At 48.1% G+C, this 21,404-nt stretch overlaps 1 long non-coding RNA gene across 1 annotated transcript in view; it reads right to left on the reverse strand.

Annotated features, from left to right (window-relative positions):
* Positions 1 to 16,514: 16,514 nt before the first annotated feature.
* LOC125128122 (uncharacterized) overlaps positions 16,515 to 21,404 on the reverse strand; it is a 79,248-nt gene continuing 74,358 nt past the window's right edge. Inside the window, exon 5 of the long non-coding RNA XR_007135147.1 lies at positions 16,515 to 16,751. This is a non-coding gene — a long non-coding RNA (uncharacterized LOC125128122). The remainder of the gene's footprint in view (positions 16,752 to 21,404) is intronic.

The following is a 21,404-nucleotide window of genomic DNA, read 5'->3' on the forward strand; positions in this document are numbered from 1 at the left end:
GTGGCCTGCCTCCTCTTCCTTAAGGATCCAGCAGCAAATTTCAAAGCAGGAGCTCCCCACTGCCTCCTCCCGGAGATGAATTATGCACAGGCGAGGCCCTGCACAGCCAGAGTCATCTCCAAAACCTTTTCATCATCACGGGACTGGCACCAAGGTCCCATTAGGCAGGATTTTGTGCAGGGGCAGAAGAAAAGGGGAGGGGCAGTAAAGAGTTACTGGTTTGGATTGAGGTCAGCTGAACCGGTGTGGTGGACAGCTTTTCCTCTGGCTCTGCTGGTGTGCCTATCAAATGAGGATCTGGGATGAGATCTGTGGTTTTTCAACTCTGCTCTCAGGACCCAAGCATTCTACAGGAAAGAACTGGGGTCCTGGCCACTCTGGTTTTATCAGCTATACACTGGGTTTCATCCCCAAGATTTCATTTGCAGAAGGAGCTCACCGCTGAGCTAGGTGGTGCCTGTGTCCATCCCAGCTCGAAGCTTCCAGGGATGGGCAGCATGCTAGTGACTGTAGGAGGCTGCGTGGGGAGAAAGGACAGACAGAACCAAGACAGATGAACCAAAGGGACTTACCCCTCAAAGCTCAGTTTGGGTACAGCGCTGGATGCACAAGTAGGGCCAGGACACAGAGAGACGAGGCTGGCCGTGGGAAGTGGACTCAGGAGGGCCTGGGCAGACCCAGAGGAGAATGTAAACCCATGCTTGCTCCTACATGTCCATGTGCACACACATGCATACACGCTGGTACACGCACACAGCTGACCCACAGCCCTGCCTACCTGGGAAGGCTCCAGCTGGAGGAATTTCCTTATGTCTCGCTCAGAGCCCTGGCCCACTCCCATTTTACCTCCTCTTTGGACTCTTTGAGCTGACCTAGCTGAGCTCTGTCTGGAGATGAGGAAAACGTTTCTATCTGTTTTTCAAATATTCGGGGCTTGCTAAAGACCAACACATTTTTTTTTCAAGTGTGTATAATTTGAGGGCAATTTGATCCATATGTTTCTGATTCTCTTGCACTTAAATCATCAAAATATTGATTTTTAAGAGCCATTTGATGTCTAAGGAACCTTTTTAATAAGCTTTTAAAGCTCTTTAAACCCAGAGACTGGAGCCAGTGCCAGGGCCCAGGCTGACTGCTGGCTGGCCGCAGCCCCTCCCGGGGTCATGATTATGTGGAGTCTTACTCGCCCTCTGCGGCCTCACCTCTGCCTGGCCTCCCTGCCTCCCCCAGCACTACTCAGGGGTCCCAACTCCAGCTTCTTGCTGTCCTGACAGAGGGGTCCAGGCCTCTTTCTTTTTCACAGATTTCTCTCCTATATCTTCAAAGCACCCCTAAGACACAAACCAAGAGGAGCAAATAGGACTTTTTTAATTTTTAAGGCCTGCAGAATATTGTGCTGTAGAACTATGCTACAATTTATTCAACCAATCCCACTGAAGAACATTTAGGTCATTTCCAATGGTGCACCTTACTGCACATTTCTGACTATTTCCTTTGGATTCGTTTCTAGAAATGAAAATACTGGGTCAAGGAGTAGGCACGCCCTTAATGCTCTTTCCACACATGCTGCCACATCATTTTTCCAAAAGAGCATCCCAATTTATACCTCCACAGGCCTCTCCTCCTGCACGCTTGAGAGCAATGCTCATTTTGATTCAAACAGTGCTGTCCCATTTGAGCACAGAGAAGCTCTCTCACATAGCACAGAGCCAAGTGGGCTCTGAAACTAGAAGGCCTGCCTTTGAATGCCAGTTTGGCTATTTACTAATCGGACAAGGTCCTTATTCTGTCTGTGCCTATGTTCCCATCTATAATTTGGGGATAACAATGGCACCACCACATGTGTTTATCCCGAGGATTAAATGAGACTATGTATATAAACTTAAATGACAGTGTCTGATGCATACTCGGTGGTCAATAAGTGATGGCTTAATATCATTATCCTTTAGCTGTTCCTTCAACCCAGGAAGCTCTTCCCTTTCTTATACCTTTGTGATGCACTTTTTCTCCCCACCCGCCTTTTTGATGCACTCACCACTGGGTCATTAGTTGTCTCTACACTTAGCTAAGTTCCATTTCAATTTAAATCAATTCAATTCCATCCCAACAATTCTGGCACTGTGCAGGACAGGACCTGGGGAACTGGGGAGACGTTAAATAGACCCTCTCTGTGCTCTCTGAGAGTTAGAGGGGCCCTCCACCCCAGCACACGCTGTTCCTTCTGTTCGATCTCCTGCGATCGTAAGTTATTTTGGAAGAGACTACACACTGCTCTCACTCACACAGCTAAATTGTGTGTGTGTGTTTGTATGCATGTTCTTATGCACACATGTGTGTTTGCATGTGTGTTTGTGTGTGGGTGTGCATGTTTGTGCACGTGTATGTTTAGAATTTAAGTTCCTAAGGTACAAAGTGAGTTTCCTCTGACTCTTCCAGTCTTATCAAGGTAAGGCACAAAGCTGCTATTCAAGAAACACATGAACGAAAAAAATGAATGAATGAACGAACGAACAAACACATAAAGGAACAAAAAACTAAACTGCAACTCAGGCCGAGGATCTGGGAGGAGGGTTTGACTGGGAGTCAGGAGTTCTGCATCTGTTTGTTTTTGCTTCTGTTTTTGTTTTCTTTTTGGCTGTGCCTGAGGCATATGGAAAGGTCCCCCTGCCAGAGATCGAACCAATGCTGCAGCAGTGACCAAAGCTGCAGCAGTAACAATGCCAGGTCCTTAACCTGCTGAGCCACAGAGGAACTCCCAGGAGTTCTGCATTTGAAACGCGATGGATCCTGTGTGACATGGGTAGGTCTTGCCTCCTCTGTTCCTCAGCATTCATCCCTGTCGATTGAGGGGATTGGATGAAATAATCTCTAAGGTTCTTCCCAGGCCCAAAGACACTCTGAAGCCTCCCTTCCTGAGCAGGCCCTGTTCCCAACTGTCAGCCCTGCTCCGTTCCCTCAGACGCAGAACTCATCAGACCCATGAAGGCCCCAGTCCAGCTCAGGGAGGGCCTTTTGCTCTCCTGCCTCATGTGGCTCAAGGCTATTTTGTCTAAATTCTCCAGGAACTGAGAAAAAGCACAGAGGCTTTTGCTAAAGCCCAGTGGGCAGGTCTCTCTGAGGACAGGGATTAAGTTTGTCTCTTGCTCTCCCCTCGAGTCGACTTCCCTGTCTGGGAACCACCTTCGGATGCTCTGGGGTTTATCCTCCCTCATATGGTTCTGGTCCCTGGTGTTGCCCTTGTGCCATTTTCAGCCATCCCTTTGAGAGCCTCTCCAAAGCAGAACAGATCCCAAAAGAACAAAGCAAATGTTGGCCCAGGCTGGTTCTAAGCGAAGTCCTTCTTCCTTCAAGAACCTCATTTTGGGGAAAAAATGAGCCCCTCCTGCCTCCGGGGCCTGGGACAACTCTGCTGGAACTCCCACCAGACCTAAAAGACCATCCCTACTGGCCAGGAGCGGGGACAGCCTCAAGGGGCCCCGGCTTCCCTCCATCCCAGCCTAGGATGTTTTTCAGGCTCTGATGGGCCTACTAGTGATGGGCTGGTGGGTTGACCCTTACAGGATTATCTGGATTTGGAAGGGTCACTCAGGGGTCAGTGAGTCTGGGAGGACTGAGTCTAATTCCACACAGGAGAGGTGGGCAGAGGGGTCTGTCTCTGGGCGACCCCTCCTGTCTCAGAACTGCCTGTCTGCTGGGGGAAGGAGGCCTGATGTCTCTCAAAGGTCTTACCACCCCTGACCCTCACTCCCCAGATAGCAGCTTTGGGCTATAACATGCTGTTTCTATTGACGCCACAGTGCCAGGAATGTGAGCATTAGGTAGAGAATGGAGGATGTTTTGGTACAATTAACATGATATTTTTTAAATCCAAGTTTTTTTAAAAAAAACCTAATGTTCCAAAACAGAGGAAACATTGATGCTTCAATATGCAAACTGAATAATCTTCTGCTTTTAAAAGTAAAGCCTTGGAGTTCATAACCAATTGGGGTTCTCCTTTTACTTAAAATATATGATTTTGGAGTTCCCACTGTGGCTCAGTGGGTTAAGAACTCAACATAGTGTCCATGAGGATGTGGGTTCGATTCCTGGCCTTGTTCAGCGGGCTAAAGATCCAGCATTGCTGTGAGCTGTGGTATAGGTCACAGATGTGGCTCAGATCTGGCATTGCTGTGGCTGTGGCATAGGCTGGCAGCTGCAGCTCTGATTCTACCCCGAGCCCTGGGTGTGGCTACAGGTATGGCCATAAAGAGAAAAAATAAATAAATAAAATTATGATTGTTATGCGCCTCCTTTGTCACACACACACAAACAAGCACACCTGCTCTGTGATCCTGGACATATTTCTCAGTATCTCTGGACCTCAGTTTACTAATTTATAAAATAAATATAATTTATACAATGTGCATACTAAATAGGTCAATAACTAATGTCCAAGTTTCCTTTTGACTCTTTAGTTCTATGATATCAAGGGAATTCTGAGCACACAAACCTACTGCAGCAGTTGTATAGCTAAGAAACTATTTTGCCCTGGAAAATTTCAGGACATCTCCCAGCCATGGGCTATGGATGGGGCAGAGCTGGGTGCACTGATGAGGAAGGCCAAATACTGCTCATGCTTCCAAGAACCACCTCTGTGAGCTACACAAGGGCGGCACCACACCTGCCTCTCCCACCACTCTGTTCCTGCCACAGGGTCCCGTATGTAACAACCACCCCAAATGGTTGTTGAATAAGTAAGGGGATTCACTCATTAAGGCATGCATGCCGGGTCTCTTCCAGGATTCAAATGGCTCTTGTCAAAAAAGAAACTTTTTTTTTGAAAAAAAAAAACAAACCTAATGTTAATATTTGAAAAAAAGAACACCTAATGTTACTTTTTTTCAGAAGATGCTAGACTAGATATTGGTACATATGTAAGACATTAAAACAGATCCCTCGTAATTCCTATGAAAAGCCTCCTCCCCCACATGTGACCTGTGATGACTAGAAGCAAATTGAGCTTTCTGACCTAATGCACCAAGGCGGAACATACACAGAGGATCCTGAAACGATGTCTCATTAGGAGACGTGAGGCCATGGTTTTCCTTGTTCTAGTAGGAGGTAGGTATCAGAAGCGGAACCAGTATCTGGACCGATTATTTTCTTAAGACAAAAACTGATTCAAGCGAGGGGAGGTGGTGAGTGAAGAACAAAGTGTTATGGAAATCCAGACAGTCTGTGGTGATAAGGGCATAACTGATGGGAGTGGGTACTGGTTCTTATCCTCTGGGACCTCCCCTTTGTGGCCATTCTCTGGCCAAACCAAACGATCAGCCACAAAAGCAGCCTCTCCATCACTGTCAGGATTCTAGGTGGCATTATCATCCAGATCCAACAGTTTGGAGTCGGGCTGATCTGGCCTCCCTATCCCATTCATCAGGTGATGCGTCGATGGATCATACGATGTGATCATACTTGTACACCCACAGTCAAGACTTGTACAGTCAAGACTCTGGAGGATCTATACTTGGCAGCTGCTGTGGACATGAAGACAAAAGGGTGATGTTTAGGCTTTGTGGAATTCCATGCTACCGAACCCAGGTTAAAAATCATGTCCTAGAGTCTATTTGAGTTTATCTAGAGAGAAAGGTGGCTCTCTCTTTCAGTTTCAAAATAGATAACACAAAATGTGGACAGTGGCACAGATAACGCCCTGACTAGCTAACAGAAAATCTAAAGCTATCTGATTGTCCGTTTCCATGGGGCCAAAGAATGTGGATTTGTCCAGTGAACCTCAAAAGCTAGGGAATATTATTTATAACATCAGTTAAGGTTACTAACACATTTCTGTCATCCTTTGCCAATGATATAACCTTTGTCATAGAAATCACCATTTGGATGGTGCAAATAAAAGGTAAATCAATACTTCCTACAGGTAAATTTCTAGAATAGCCTATGTGACTTCATTTTATAAGTTCCTGGAGGCATGCTCCTTAAGATATGTCCCACAGAGAGTACTGTGATCTTAAATACCTAAACATTTCTAGAAAGTTAAGGCTTGATTTCCACATCAAAAAAATAGTCCTTAGACTTCCCATTGTGGTGCAGCAGAAACATATCCAACTAGTAGCCAAGAGGATGCAGGTTCAATCCCTGGCCTTGCTCAGTGGGTTAAGGATCTGGCATTGCCATGAGCTGTGGTGAAGGTCACAGACTCGGCTTGGGTCCTGTGTTGCTGTGGCTGTGGGGTAGTCCAGCAGCTGTGGCTCTGATTCGAACTTTAGCCTGGGAACTTCCATATGCCATGGGTGCAGCCCTAAAAAAAAAGGGGGGGGGGGAGAAAAAATAGTCCTAGTGGGGCACAGACTGTGTTGAGGATGGAGGGCTTAATGATAGAGTGGGATAGTATCCTTTTTTTCTTTTTAGGGCTGCACCTGCAGCATATGGAAGTTCCCAGGCTAGGGATCAAATTGGAGCTACAGCTGCCAGCCTATACCACAGCCACGGTAACACCAGACAGGAGCCACATCTGTGACCTAAGTCACAGCTTGTGGCAACATGGGATCCTTAACCCACTGAGTGAGGCCAGGGATCCAACCTGCATCTTCACAGACACTATCTTGGGCTCTTAAACCTGCTGAGCCACAATAGGAACACTGTGGATAAATCTCTTGACATCTCCTTTGGGTAGAACCAAATAATGATAATAATAAAAATAACAACAACAATAACAATAATAAATGTGAAAGTGATTAAAAAAAAGATTTCCTCAATAAAACTTATGCTATGGAGCAGCAGCTGCACTATCAAAAAATCATTACCACGAAATAGCAAAGTGGAAAGAAACAGGCAAAAATTAGAGGAAGAGTGCTGGACAAAGGAGAGTGTGTTCATCTGCGGCTCCGGGCATCTGGGTGATCTTATTCATTTTTTTTTTTTTTTTTTTTTAGGGCTGCATTCAGGACATATGGAAGTTCCCAGGCTGGTGTCAAATCAGAGCTACAACTGCCAGCTTATGCTACAGCCACAGCAACACCAGATCCAAGCCACGTCTGTGACCTACACCACAGCTCAAGGCAACACCAGATCCCTAACCCACTGAGTGAGGCCAGGGATCGAACCTGTGTCCTCATGGATACCTGTCGGCTTTGTTAACTGCTGAGCCACAATGGGAACTGCTGGGTGATCTTATTCTGAAGACTTGAAAGCATGTCTATTTCGTGCTTTCATCTGCTAATATGAAGGTCTCAGGGTAGAATCCCCTTCTGAAGATCTGCTTCTGAGGGGTTCTTAAGTGTCCTCACTATGAAATTTCTGTCCAGGAGTGCCTTCCAGTTTCCAGGGATGATTTGAGTTTCTTTAATTGAGAAGCGTACATCCCCTAACCAAACCCCTGATGCTTTACTGCTCTCCTAGGTGTTAGTAGTAACTGATAATGTCTTTTTCCATCAATCTTTCTATAATGTGTCTTCCAGAAAACCAAGTTCTAGGTCGAGCAGGCACGGAGTATGAGGATGTTAATAACAAAACTGGCCTATTGAATGGATCCCTTGCAGTGTTTGGCTATTGCTGCTCCTAACAGGGCAGAGTCGAGGATTGGAGATGATATTCCTAGATGCTTGGGGAGGTCTGTTACCAGCTTATGAGGAAAGAGTTGATATACCCTCAAAGGAGTTAATCTTACTGTCATGAAGGCCAAGGGCAGGACTTTGGACCAGGGAAATTCAGTTGTTTCTGAAAGCTGGGCTAAGTTTAATTTGAAAAGTCCATTCATCTTTCTACTCTGCCTGAAGATTGGGAGTGGTGTGACAGAGGAATTTTGAGTAGGCAGCATTGTCTTGCAGAACTCTTTAGTGGTCATCTCTGCAACGTGAGGATATTTATCACTAGAGCAATAGATTGGGACCTTTCTGGTAGGAAACACAAAATCGAATGGCTTATTCTGATGTTCTTCAACAAGGAAAGGTTTCAACAAATCTGCAAAGGAGCATGCCCCCTGAGCCAACAACAAACAAAAACAAAAACGGCAGAACATATTCGAATTCCATTTAAAAGGCATAGTTAAATTGCATTCATTTGGAAGTTTTCAAATAGATCTTGAGGTCTTGATTCCCAACCAGGTCCCACCTTTACTGTTTTTTGCCAAGATTATGTTGTTGACAGGTAAAGTATACACTAGAGCAGGGTTCAGTAAACTATAGCCCACAGGCCAATTCTGGCCCGTGGACTTTTTTTGTAAATAAGGTTCTGCTGGAACACAGTCATGCCTATTTGTTTATGTACTGTCTATCACTGCTTTTGCACCCCAACAGCAAAACTGAAGAGTTGCAACAGAGACTGTGCATCCCACTGAGCCTAAAACATTGACTCTTTGGCCCTTTACAGAAAAAGTCTGTTGATTCCTGGTCTAAGGCACCATTAAGATGGGCCATTGGGTCATATTGTAAGTTCCTCAACCCAACAACTGTAATTCCAGACTGTTCTTGGAGGAGCCGTGTTGTTTTGTAAAATAGGCATGAGAATTTGAGTTACAATGAAAATCCTACAAAGAGTGGGTCTCCAGCCTGGTAGAGAAGTAGACTTGGACTGAGGTGACCCCACGCAAGTTAATAACAGTTGCCCAAATGAGTTGCTTCTGTACCTCCTGTCCTGGGCTGCCAACCAGAGGGTGGCTGCCTCCAGCTGCAGTCCTCAGCAGAAGGGGCTTGGGGACATTTTGCCTCCCAAATCTACCCTCTGGGACATAAAATCAGGATGGAGAAAAACAGAGCCTGTAATACTTTCAGATGGAGAGCCAAGATAAAGTTCATCCTCTGAAGGTCACCAACCAAGCAAGACCTTAAATGTGTTGGTCCTTAGGGCTGGTTTTGGCCATGGACTTACTGGTGCTCATCTGCCAACAATTCTATGGCCATTTTTCCCCTTATAGACAAATAAATTTTATGACAACATAGGGCAAAACAAAGGTGAGATTAGATGAATAAAGTCTAAATTGTGGAAAACCCCTGGTCAATTAGAGAGTTGTTTTTATAGAAGTAAAACTGACTTTTGTTGATTTAGAGCGTCAAGGGAGAACACTACACTGACATTTCTTTTTTTTTTTTCCTTTGGTGGTTTTTTTTGGGGGGGGCCACACCCACAGCATATGGAAGTTCCCAGGCTAGGGGTCAAATCAGAGCTACAGCTGCCTGGCTACACCACAGCCACAGCAACATGGGATCCAAGCCACGTCTGTGACCTACACCACAGCTCACGGCAATGTCGGATCCTTAACCCACTGAATGAGGCCAGGGATGGAGCCTGCATCCTCATGGATACTAGTCAGATATGTTTCCGTGGCATCACAACGGGAACACCTACAATGACATTTCTTAAATAACATCTTGTTAGGAGAAATGAATGTAGTTTATTTTACTCCTCATGGTGAGGCTCAGAAGTTCTTAGAGCAGGAAGGATATCAGAATAGGACGCACATTTAAACTGGCTAATTTCTTTAAGGCAAGGGTCAAGTTATAACAGGCAAGGCTCTAGGCAAAGAAAGGAAGTCTTGAACTAGTCACCAGGTCTTCAGATATTGTTGTTGCACAACTGATGAGCACTTCTGGTTCTCACTCCAAGTCATTCTACAGTGATAATGGATGTCTCTTATTAGGCCAGACAATGTAGATGATTTATCTCTGTGTACCGTGTACCAGACTGTCCACATGCCATCTCATTTAAATCTCAACAATACCGTCAAGTCGGCATTATTCATCTTTCCTTTTGACAGAGGTGGAAATTGAGGCACTGGCCCAAAATGTAGCAGCTAGAAGCCCCCAAGTCAATACTAAGTCTTCTCCCACATCAGTATCTCGCTGCCTCTCCTGTGGGTGTGACTCCATGAACGCTGTAGCCCTCATTCCCAGATTTCCCTCTACTTGGTCTTCAAGTAACAGAGATGCACCTCTCAAAATTTCCATATACAGCAGTCATACACCTTTGTACTCAGAAGGTCTCTTCCCATTTCTCTCCCTCCTTGCTCAAAGTTAAAAGATAAATCCATGTAAAATAATGATCATTTAAAGGGTGTTCAATCTCATTAGTCAAACAGAAAATGCAAATGGAAACCAAACTGAAATGAGATACAATTACACTCCTACCAGACGAAATAGCTCAAGTGAAAAGCACGGATAATACCAAGTGTTGACAAGACTATGGAGCAACGGGAACTCATATAATGGTGGGAACATAAATTGGCATAACTTTTAAAATTGTTTGACAGTGTCTGCTAAAACGAAATATATACCTTCCCAGATACAGATCCAACAGAATTGGGCACATGTTCAAAATGCTCAGAGTAGTACTATTCATGCTAGCTAAAAAAAAAACTGGGAATACCCACCAACAGTAAAATGGATAAATAAATTATACTATATTTACAAAATGAATGAGAAATGAATAAACCTGCAACTCACATAACAACATGGATGAATCTCAGACATAATACAGAACAATGATTTTACACACAAGAGTATATACCATATGGTTTCAGTTATAGGAAATACCAAAACTGTTTTGATCAGGATATTGGTTACCCTCAGCAGCAGGGAACATGAAGGCTGGAAGGAGATAAGAGGCTTCTGGGGTACTGGTAATGTTCTGTTTCTTGATCTGGGTACTGAACACAAGTACATTCCCTATATGAAAATTAATTGAACTCTACTCATAATATACACACATTAAACTTAAAACTAAGAGCTTAAAAAAAAGGCTTATAGCCTCTTCTTTCCAGGCCACACCATCCATCTCCCCCAATAATTTCCACTTTCAAGAGAATGGAGTTACAAATCCAGACAGCCTGTGTCTGAAATCCATAGTCATCGGTCCCTAGGACTGAGGTTCCCAGGTCTGACTACCCCACCCAACCTCCGCACACACACACACTGCCGCACACACCTTGGTCTTGCACCATGAAGGTGACAGCCTGGAAGTCACCGGGCTTTAGAATCAGATAGATTCCCAACTCTACTACTTACCTATTGTGGGGCTTTAGGCAAATCCCTTCATCTCTCCAAGCCCCATGACAGGTAAGTAGCAAACAGAACAGTAGCACATGCTGTTTGTTGTCTACCCCCAAATCAAGCCTCCCCACCTCTCTGCTGCCCACTGCAGCTGAGCACCCTAGTTGTGGGACTTCCTAGCCTCTCAGATCACTAGACCAAGGGCATATGACCCTTCAAAATGCTGAAGATGGGAGGGCAGAAGCATGAGAGGGCACTTGTGTTCTTGGTTGGCAAACTGTTGTAGCAACCCTTGAACCCTGACTCTGGACAATTGAATTGGAGGGAGAGAGAGGCCCTGGGTGATCTCTCCTGAGGAACTTGGGCATGGGGGCACTGAGCTCCTCAGCTCCCTCCATGAGAGCTGAGAGATGAAAGAGGTTTTTCCAGGCTGCAGGGAAAGTCCCAGAGGAGGATGAGGAACTAGGCATATTAGAGCCAACTGTGAGTTGTTCACAAGGGCCTTCTTGTATCATTGTCAACAATATTTGTTCAATGCCTATGAGTTCCCTGTACCCTACTGTGTGCTGAGGACACAGTGGTAGACAAAACAGACAGAATCTCTGCCTATCAAATGTCAGTTCAAGGGAACACAGACTTTCCAACTTCCCAACTTTCTAAATCATTGTGAGCATAACTGAGAGCATATCCCCACCTCCACACTTTGAAATCCATCAATAATCAAAGGACACCACCAGAGTCCCTGGCTTGAGGTTGTTCAAGATGAATTGTTTTGAAGGAAAGTGAATGTTTATTGAGAATCTTGCAAGTGTAAGACTTGGGTCTATAAAGATGGGGTCCATTTTCTCCCCTCAGGGAGCTTAAATTCTGGGGTAGTTGGCACAGGAAAAATGTTTGATCAAATTATCCTGCCTGAGGGAACCACAGGGAAGGTCCAGAGCAGCTGAGTCAGCTTTGGGGATGAGGTGACCTTACAGGTGGTAGGATTCCATCAGGCAGAAAAGGACAGGAGATGGCCCACAAGATCAAGTTGAGGGGCACTGCCCAAATGGGGGAAGAGCAAGCAGAGGATGGAGATAGGAAATGAACTGACCCAGACACATGGTTTGCACCCTGGTCAGAGGACCTTAAATACTCAGCCCAAGAATTTAGACTGCATCCTATGCAAAGGGACATTTCAGGGCAGGAAGTAATGTGACAGAGCCGATGCCGTGGGAAGATTACATTGGCATCTGTAAGGGAGGTGATTAAGGAGGAGACCCTGGAAGCAGCAAACTGAGGCCTGAGCAGATTTAGAGCTTTCAGAGGGGCTCACACCCTTTGGGTTTGATTCCTGGCTCAGCAGCTTTGCTGAGTAAGACTGTGCAAATCCTGCTGTGGAAGACTGGTTACCCCCCAGTATCCATTTCTTCTTCTCTCCTTTCTAACAAAATACTGAGTTTGTCTGGGGCAGTAAAATTCCCTGTTAAAAATATTCACCTCCTTCAAATCTAGCCAAAGATGCCCACATTTCTGGTCAGTGAGGTATAGAAAGCATTTTATAGTAGGGCTTCTGGAAAAGTTTTGTTTTCTTGAAAAAGACATTGGTCCAAACAGCACAAAATTTTTCCCCACCCACTTCTTCCAGCCTGGAACTCAGTCATGATGCCTAGAAGTGATCCATGCATCCATTTGTGATCCTGAGGATACAAGCTACAAGTCAAGGATGGTAGAGCAGGAAGATAGCAGGAATCTTGATTCTTAATGACTCTTTTGAACAACTGTACCAACCTGGACTGCCTATTTCTAGACATCCTATTACATAAAAAAACTGTCTAACTTGTTTAAAGTTTATCTTACACAGCCAAATGTAAGTCCTAACTGATATACATGGCTACCCTGAATGCCTCACTTTCTCCCTCTCTCCATGATCTCATAGCCTGGAACAGGAATGGATTATGCATCTGCTATGTGCTTTTCAAAAACTGCCCACAACAGCCATGGAAGAGGCCCTCAGTCTATGCTGCCCACTTGGTCCCAGCTCTCTTAGCCTTGCAGGGCCTCGCTAGCTTGCCTGCATCCTCCAGAGACCAGGAGGTAATGTCAGCTGGGACAACCCTAGGACTTCAGATCTCCAGCTGTGAATCCCAGGCAAGAGTCCTAGACCAGCAGCCAGAAGTCCTGGGATCCCAGATCACCTCTGCTGTTAATCAGGACATGACCTTGACCCAATCATTCCTATTTCCTTTGAGTCTCAGTCACCCCATCTTGGGAATGTGGGATCAAGCCAGGTTTTCAAAGTATATGTCAATTAGCTTGCAATTAACTGTAAATAATAAAAGCACGCGAACACACAAACAACGAAAAGCAAAAACAAAAAGATTGGATCCTGCGTTGCTGTGGCTCTGGCGTAGGCTGACAGCTACAGCTCCAATTAGACCCCTAGCCTGGGAACCTCCATATGCCGCAGGAGTGGCCCAAGAAATGGCAAAAAGACCAAAAAAAAAAAAAAGATAATGTATTCAAATAGGCTTAAACGATAAGGAAAGTTATCATCTGATAAAGTCCAGAGATAGGACCACTCCACGGCTGGTTTGATCAACTGCCCACCAATGTCGTCAGGCACTCTCTAATTCTCCAGGGATTAGCTCTGTCCTTTTTCTCACTTCTTCAAGGATACAGGACAGCTATCACAGTACTGGGTATCACAACCAGGCCCACCCCCAGGCAAGAAAGAAGAGAATCCATCTTTTTTTTGGGGGGGGGGGGGTACTGTGCCCTCAGCATGCAGAAGTTCCAGGGCCAGGGACTGAACCTACACCACAGCAGTGACCTGAGCCACAAGAGTGACAACATCAGATTCTTTAACCACCAGGCCACTAGGGAACTCTGGGGTTTTTTAAGTCTTTTTCCCCGCCTTTTTTGGCTGCCCCCGTGGCATATGGAAGTTCCCAGGCCAGGGGTTAAATCTGAGTTGAACATATGCCACAGCTGTAGCAACCCACTGTGCCAGACCAGGGATTGAACTGGCACTGCCACAGAGACAAGCCAGATCATTAACTCAGGTGCCACAGCGGGAACTCCCCTAAAATCCATTTTTCTTGTGCTTCATTTTTAGGAGCACGAAGCTTTTCCCACAAGCCTCTATCAGACTTCCAACTACCCCTCACTGGCGCAAAAGTGCCTGTTTCCAACCAATCATTGGAAAGGAAAGTGGGATTACCATCCAGTATGAACGTAGGTTGGGAAGACAGTCCTGACCAGTACAGAAATGGAGCCTCGATCTCTAAAGAAATACCACATGACTCCATGATGCAGGGCAGATAAACACAAAGTCCCTTGGAATGAAGTCAGGGATGAGGAGAAGGCTGGCCCCACCCCGACTGTCCTCAGAGTCCCAGGCACAGAACCCTGGTGCTCTTAATACCTGCTTGAAAGCCGCTGGGCTTGATCCCTGAGGCAGCTTCCTACCCCAACAACTCTGTGGGTTTCAGCTTCTAAGATGACTGACTCTGGCAGAAGAGGGTTAACATGAAAGAGGAAACGACCCATATTCCCTGAGGTCACCCTGAGGACAGGGCCAAAGGGCCAGAAAACTCTACGGATTATTCTGTAGTCTGCACTCATCATTGCGTGACACACCTTCATACAACCTTCTCCTATTTGCAGGTACACATGATCTCATCCAGTCTAAGAAGCAGCCCTGTAAGTAGTGTAAGAACCAGATGGGTCTACACTCGAGCCACAGAGGTGGGGAAACCGAGGCACAAAACATGGAGGTCTTGACCCAGCAAAGCCAAGGTCTGGAATTGCCTCGCTTGGACCATAGGCTGCCAATTTGGCCTAAGGCTGAGTGACCGTCCTGGAAAACTGGGGATACAAGGAAAAAAGACATAGGTATGACGGCAAGGCTCCAGACCATTAAGGCACAGGCTTACTGGCTGGGTGACTTGGGTCGCTCAATCTCTGAGCCCCACTCCCCTCGTCCGTAGAATGTACACCCTCAGGGTCCTTGGGAGGACTGGGGGAGCCCTGTGAAGGGTTGATTAAAGAGCCCTAGGGTGTTCTGGGCTGAGCTGCAGACAGCTTGGGGAGGACAAGCTCGGTGCCAACTCCAGACTATACCTAAAGGAAGACTGGACCCAAACCACAGAGTGCCACCCCAAGCCTGGCCACCACCTCCTCCTGGGACTACCGGCTGAGCTAGCGGTGGCCCTGGCCCAGCACCTCCCCCACTCCCTGGAGGCAGGCGGCCGCTAATGGCTCTCCCCACAAGCTGGTTCATTAAAGATTTGTTCTGTCGAGTTGCAATCAAAATAAACAGACCAGCCTGAAAGCCAGGGAACGAAAAACCAATTAAGAGGGAATGGAGATGGAAGGAGAGGTGGGGGCAGGAGGGGAAAAGAGGCCGGGGCTTTCCAAAGACTCAGTTCCCATGGCAGCCAGCTTCCAAAATAGTCTGGGAATGAAAAATAATGAAAACCACAGTGGAGAAAAAAGCGATCCTGGCAGGAGAGTCCCAACCTCGGGATTGGCTAAATCCCCTGGCTCCTGGCTCCCTGCGGGCCTCGGTGGGTCAGAGCACCAGTGACCTTTTCCTCTCCCTGCCCCCAACCACTCCTCTTTCCCTCTCAAGGTTGTGAATGGTGCAGATCCTCTGCAGGGCCTGCTGCCAGGGCTCCAAGGTGAAGGAGCCACGTCCGACCCCTGCCCCGTGGGGAATGCGGAATGGGGGCAGGAGGGCTAGGCACAAGACTCTGGGGGTGGGGGGGCAGTTCAGGATGCGGCGAGGTCCCACAGCCCAGTTTCAGAGGGCTTCCTGGAGGAAGTGACCTTCCGACTAAGACCTGAAATAAGATCTGGCCAAGAAATGAACAGAAGGACCAGTGCTTAGGAAGAGAGAAGAGGAACTGCAAAGGCTGGGGGGGTGAGGGAGCAGGAGAGAGAAAAACCAGAAGTTTGGTAGGGCTGACAGTTATTGAGCTGGGCATGCTCTGTGTCAAGCTGAGTCCTTTTTTATGTACCGAATCCAGAGAGGCAAGAACCCCAGTGAGCTGCAACTCCCAGATTTTGTAAAAGTGATGGAGCCAGGACCCCAGCACACATCTGTGGACACTGCACCTGCCTACTTTTCCCTCTGCTGGGAGCCAGGCCTTCCGGGGAGCCCCCTGTTCCCTGCCCTTTCCCCCACCTTGGTGACAAGGGAGCCCCGTGTGGCATTTCTAGCCGGCATTTCCTAATGAGATCTCCGAGGAGGCCCCACAGCCGCCCCCCCCCCCCGGGAGGCATCACCCGAGGCACCACCGTTTAACCATCTCCAGACCCCCTTGTGGTCTGGTTTCTGTTTCATTGGTGAGGCAACAGGAAAGCTGAGATCCTATTAAGCTGATTCGCAGATGCCAAAAAGGAATAACGGCCAAAATTATGTTAACCCTTTCACACCCCCTCATCCACCCTCGCATCCCAGGCCACAGAAATAAGAGCCCTGGACAAAACCATCAAGGGAAGAACACCTGAGCCCCAGAGGAAGGGGCTCCCAGGCCCAGAGGGACACTCGGCCTCCCAGGCAGGCCTGGTGGGCCAGGAGCTACGGTGTGATAAGGGCGCAGTGCCCAGCCTGCCATCACTTACCTGGTGGAAGGGCTTCCCAGAACTAGACCCGCATCGTCTAAACAGGAGGAGGCAAGATGGAGGCTGTGGAGCTCAGCAGCAGCGTGTAGGCTCTGACTCTTCACTCTTTTCCCAAGAAGCCAAGCCAGCACCGAGGGACAGCCCGCTGGAAGTGGGATGTACCTGAGAAGGCAAAAGCACAGCCATCAGCTCCCAGCTTCATAGCCTCTGACGTCTCAGAGCAGAACAAGGGGAACGTGGGGTAAGGAAAGAGCCCTGGACTGAATGCCCAGAAAGGTGGACATTGAGCACTCGTACTGGTCTCGTGGTGAGCGAAGCACAGATTTTTGTCATCAGAGCCCCTGGGTATTGATCTCAGTTCCATCCTCTGATAGCCGGGTGTCTATGGGCAAATTTCCCTCCTGAGCCCCAGTTCGCTCAGCAGCAAATGGGTGTCATCATACTGAGACCATTGGGTCTCTACAAAGGCGCAAAAAGTGCCAGAGTATCCAGGGCAAGCTGGGCACAGAACAGGAGCGCACTAGCATTCTCCTCTAGGCTCCATCAACTGCACAAGGGGGTCCCCACTGTCCTAGATTAAGTGTGCAAAGCACTTGGAAAACTGCAAAGACCAACAGACTCGTGCAAGGGGCCTCTGTCTGGGGCAGACTCTGAGTTACTTCCTTGGTGCCCCCTCTACCCTTAGCATTTCTCATGCCCGCCCTCATGGGGCTTTCCTCACCCCACACAGCCTCTTCCTGGGTGCCCTTGAGAAGTTTCTGGGGCCACAGAGATAAAAGAATATTTATTGGGCAAGTATGAGAAACTTGCAGCAAGTCGAAGAAACTGTAATTATTGTGCACCCCGCTCCCTGGCTCCCCACTCAGTACTGAAGGAAATGAGGCCCAGGCACAGATGGTGACCTTCCTGAAGTCACAGCTTGTATGTGTCTGGGTTTGGAACCCAGGACTGTCCCACTCTAAGGCCAGTGCTCCTGCCCCAACCACACCCCCAGCCCACCAGCAAAATGACTTCCGGGGCCTGAGACCTGGGGTGGGTCCCCCCTCCCGTGGGTGCTAAGAGAGGTCACCCTTTGGCTTAACAGGAGAAGGTAACGCACTGAGTTACCACCAGCTTCCTTGCTGGCCGAGGGCCACCCAGAAGCAGCCCACAAGGTGGTGAAAAGGGCAGCCTGCCTGGGTGGCAGTGACACTCAGCCCGGGGTTTGAATCTGGGCTCCACTGCGCAAACTTGCACAAGTTCCTGAACCTCTCTGGCTCTTGCTCACCTCATCCATACATCCATAAATCCAGGAAGAACGTGCACCCTACCTCCAAAGAGGTGACTGACGTGTGTTGAAAAAGGTCAAACCTTGTTATCATTCGTAATTAGCACATTCATTATTTGTTTGTGTCTCTAAGTAGCAGATTCGCTAAACAGCTTCTCACTTCCCACTCCCTGGGCCTCCCCATCCTGTTGCGTCCCACTTTGTTCGCAGACAGTGAGGTGAGCCCATGCCCGCATTGGAACATCCTGGTGAGCAGAGTCCCTGAATGGCAACTGTTCATCCCATGTGCTGGTTGTGTTGGCCCTTGCACAAGTGGAGCAAAAAGAAACAAGTGTGTTGGAGTTCCCGTCGTGGCGCAGTGGTTAACGAATCCGACTAGGAACCATGAGGTTGCGGGTTCGGTCCCTGCCCTTGCTCAGTGGGTTGACGATCCGTCGTTGCCCTGAGCTGTGGTGTAGGTTGCAGACGTGGCTCGGATCCCGCGTTGCTGTGGCTCTGGCGTAGGCCGGTGGCTACAGCTCCGATTCAACCCCTAGCCTGGGAACCTCCATATGCCGAGGGAGCGGCCCAAGAAATAGCAACAATAACAACAACAAAAAGACAAAAAAAAAAAAAGAAAAGAAACAAGTGTGGCAGGTATTTCCCTCCTTTTGACGCTCATAAATGAATAAGCCAACACATTAGATCACTCACCACCTGACACGTCTGCATGGAGCACTTACGCATACGTGGGACAAGGCGCTTGCCCCTTACAGATAGACGTCTAGGAGCATATGCCGTCACCGTTCTGTGACAGAGCAGTGACCGACTTACTCCCTCCCTTCCTTCCTTCCTGCCTTCAGTCCCTCAGATTTCCACCTTTGATTCCCAAAGCCACATTTCCAGACAGTCCCAGGGCTGTGTCACGGGGGTGGGGTGGGCTGGGGGGCGCTGCCAGCCTCAGGAACCCCGTCTTAGGGAAGGACCCAGGGGACCTGATCCCGTCAGAGCAGCAAAGGGGACAGAGCAAGGGCAGAGATGCTGGGCCCAGAGAAGGCACCTGCTTGGAGAGTTGGGGCACCGGCTGGAGCAGGGAAGCCCTTCTGCCTGGAAGTTCAGGAGGGAACATTTCCCAACCAGCTCCCCCCACCTCCACCCCTCTCCCCTGGATACCTCTAAGGCCAATGCCAGAGGCTCCCACAGCAAGGCCTGGCACCACAGGCACACAGTCAAGGCGTTTCCCATCAAACCAACTAGGAATCAGATGAAATGGGGCTTCCTCCAGCATCTGAGAAAAGTAGGAGAAGCCCTCAGACAGAGAGTCAGAGGAAGCCCAGAGCAGGTGAGAGCAGGTTTCTGGCCTCGGAGAAGTTGGATTCAAGGGCTGAGGAGAAGCTCTTCATTCTGGGGGGGGGGGGGGGGGGGTCCGAAGGACCTCTGGGCTGTAGGCAGCTGCACACCCATGTCCCAGGGGCCACAGAGAGTGGTGCCTAGCCACTGGGCTCCAGGGGACACAGTGCTTCTCATGGGTCTTTTTGTCAACCCTCACAGCTACCCTCATGAAGCAGAAATCATCACATCTAGTTAAATCTAAAGAACCTGCAGCTCAGAGAAGTTAAATCACTCACTCTGAGTCACACAGTGTCCTTGCCAGGGTCGTGTGGCGGCTAAGAACCTACATGCTACCTGTTTGATGGCATAAAATCACTAAGCAGTGATTGTTCCAAGACGTCCCCTCCTCTCTCCTGCTGAGGGGACTCTGGCTGGACCACTTCCTCGCCTCACCTCCCCACCCTTGAAGACATCCTTGCTGGGGAAGCTGGTCTCTCAGCCTTTGACAAGATCAGAAGTGAAGGGAAAAGAACAGGAGGATCCGACAGGCACTGGGGTAGCTCTGAGGGGGAGTCATGGGGAGAAGAGAAAGAGCTATGCCCTGGGGAGGCCAGACTGAGAAATCCAAGGATAGAATTGAAATTCTTCTTCTTTTTCCCTTGCTGTTTAGGACCACACCTGGGGAATATGGAAGTTCCTAAGCTAGGGGTGGAAACGGAGCTGCAGCTGCCAGCCTACACCACAGTCACACCTGCGACCTACACCACAGTTCACGGTAACACCGGGTCCTTAGCCCAGTGAGCAAGGCCAGGGATCAAACCTGCACCCTCATGGATACTAGTCAGATTTGTAACCTGCTGAGCCACAACGGGAACTGCCAGAACTCAAATGCAGACGACATCATGTTTGGCTTCTGAACTTTGTTCTCTTGAACCAACACCACTGAGGCTGGACCACACGAGTCACAGATCTGTAAGCATGTCGTTTGTAAGGAGAGAGGAGGAAAGGCAAGGGAGCAGAGATTGAGGTGAGGCAAAGCCCAGGCTCCTCTCACCGCACCTTTGCTCCTTCTCTGCGGGGTGTTCCCCTGTGTCCTCACCACCTGCCTTGCTCACTTTTAGTTTCTGCTCCATCCTGACTCTGGCTAGCATTCAGCCCACCCTGGCCACCTGCAGCATCTCTTCAGCCCTTTTTTATTTTATTTTATATTTATTTATTTATTTATGTCTTTTTGCTATTTTCTTAGGCCGCTCCCGCGGCATATGGAGAGTCCCAGGCTAGGGGTCTAATCGGAGCTGTAACCACCAGCCTACACCAGAGCCACAAAAACTCGGGATCCAAGCCGCGTCTGCAACCTACACCACAGCTCACGGCAATGCCAGATCCTTAGCCCACTGAGCAAAGCCAGGGATCAAACCTGCAACCTTATGGTTCCTAGTCAGATTTGTTAACCACCGAGCCACGACAGGAACTCCCAGCCCTTTTTTAGAATGATGACGATTCTGTTTGCATTCCCACTGTGAACTGTCTCATTGTCCTCATGCTTCCTGGTTAGGAAATCATTTTCCCACACGTAAATCTGTTTTTGGATGTTTTGTTAATCTTTCAAGCTTGGCCTTAAGCTGTTCTTGATGCCTCATGATGATCTCATGTTTTGTAGTTCCATTATCAAGTCTAGAGCTTGTGAATTTATAGAACTGTATACTGATCCTTAAAGGGTTCACAAATATAACCAGTTTATTGAAGAGTCTCAGTGCAGTAGAAAATAAACACAAAAATGGTTCCACATTTTCTACCCTATCTATCCTGTGACAAATTCTGTTTCTCATTGATTAAAGGCTCCCTTAACTATAACCACACATTTCAACCTCCTTGCGTTCCCAGGACAATCTGGTTCTGTTTCTTAAGACTCGGTTCAGCTTATTGGCTTGTTTCTTCTCTTCCTTTTCCCAGGAGAGGCCAGAGTTATAGCCCCAGTTACTAGAGATGGACAAGGGATCTGAGCTGAGCTGATCTTCACACACGCCCCCAACCTCCTCTGAGGCCAACGTTATCCACGGCTGGCAGCAAAGGAGAAGAAAAAGGGCACACGCCTAACTTGGGCTGGAGCTCCCTCCAGGTTAGCTGCCTCTGCTGATTACTTAGTTAAGCCAAGGGACCTTCAGCACCCTCGGTGGGGCAGGCATCCTGGAGCTGGCTCTCCATGGCATGCATGTCTGGGCCCTTCAGAGGGCCCT

Source organism: Phacochoerus africanus, chromosome 5, assembly GCF_016906955.1.
Source record: "Phacochoerus africanus isolate WHEZ1 chromosome 5, ROS_Pafr_v1, whole genome shotgun sequence".
NCBI classification, from domain to species: Eukaryota; Metazoa; Chordata; class Mammalia; order Artiodactyla; family Suidae; genus Phacochoerus; species Phacochoerus africanus.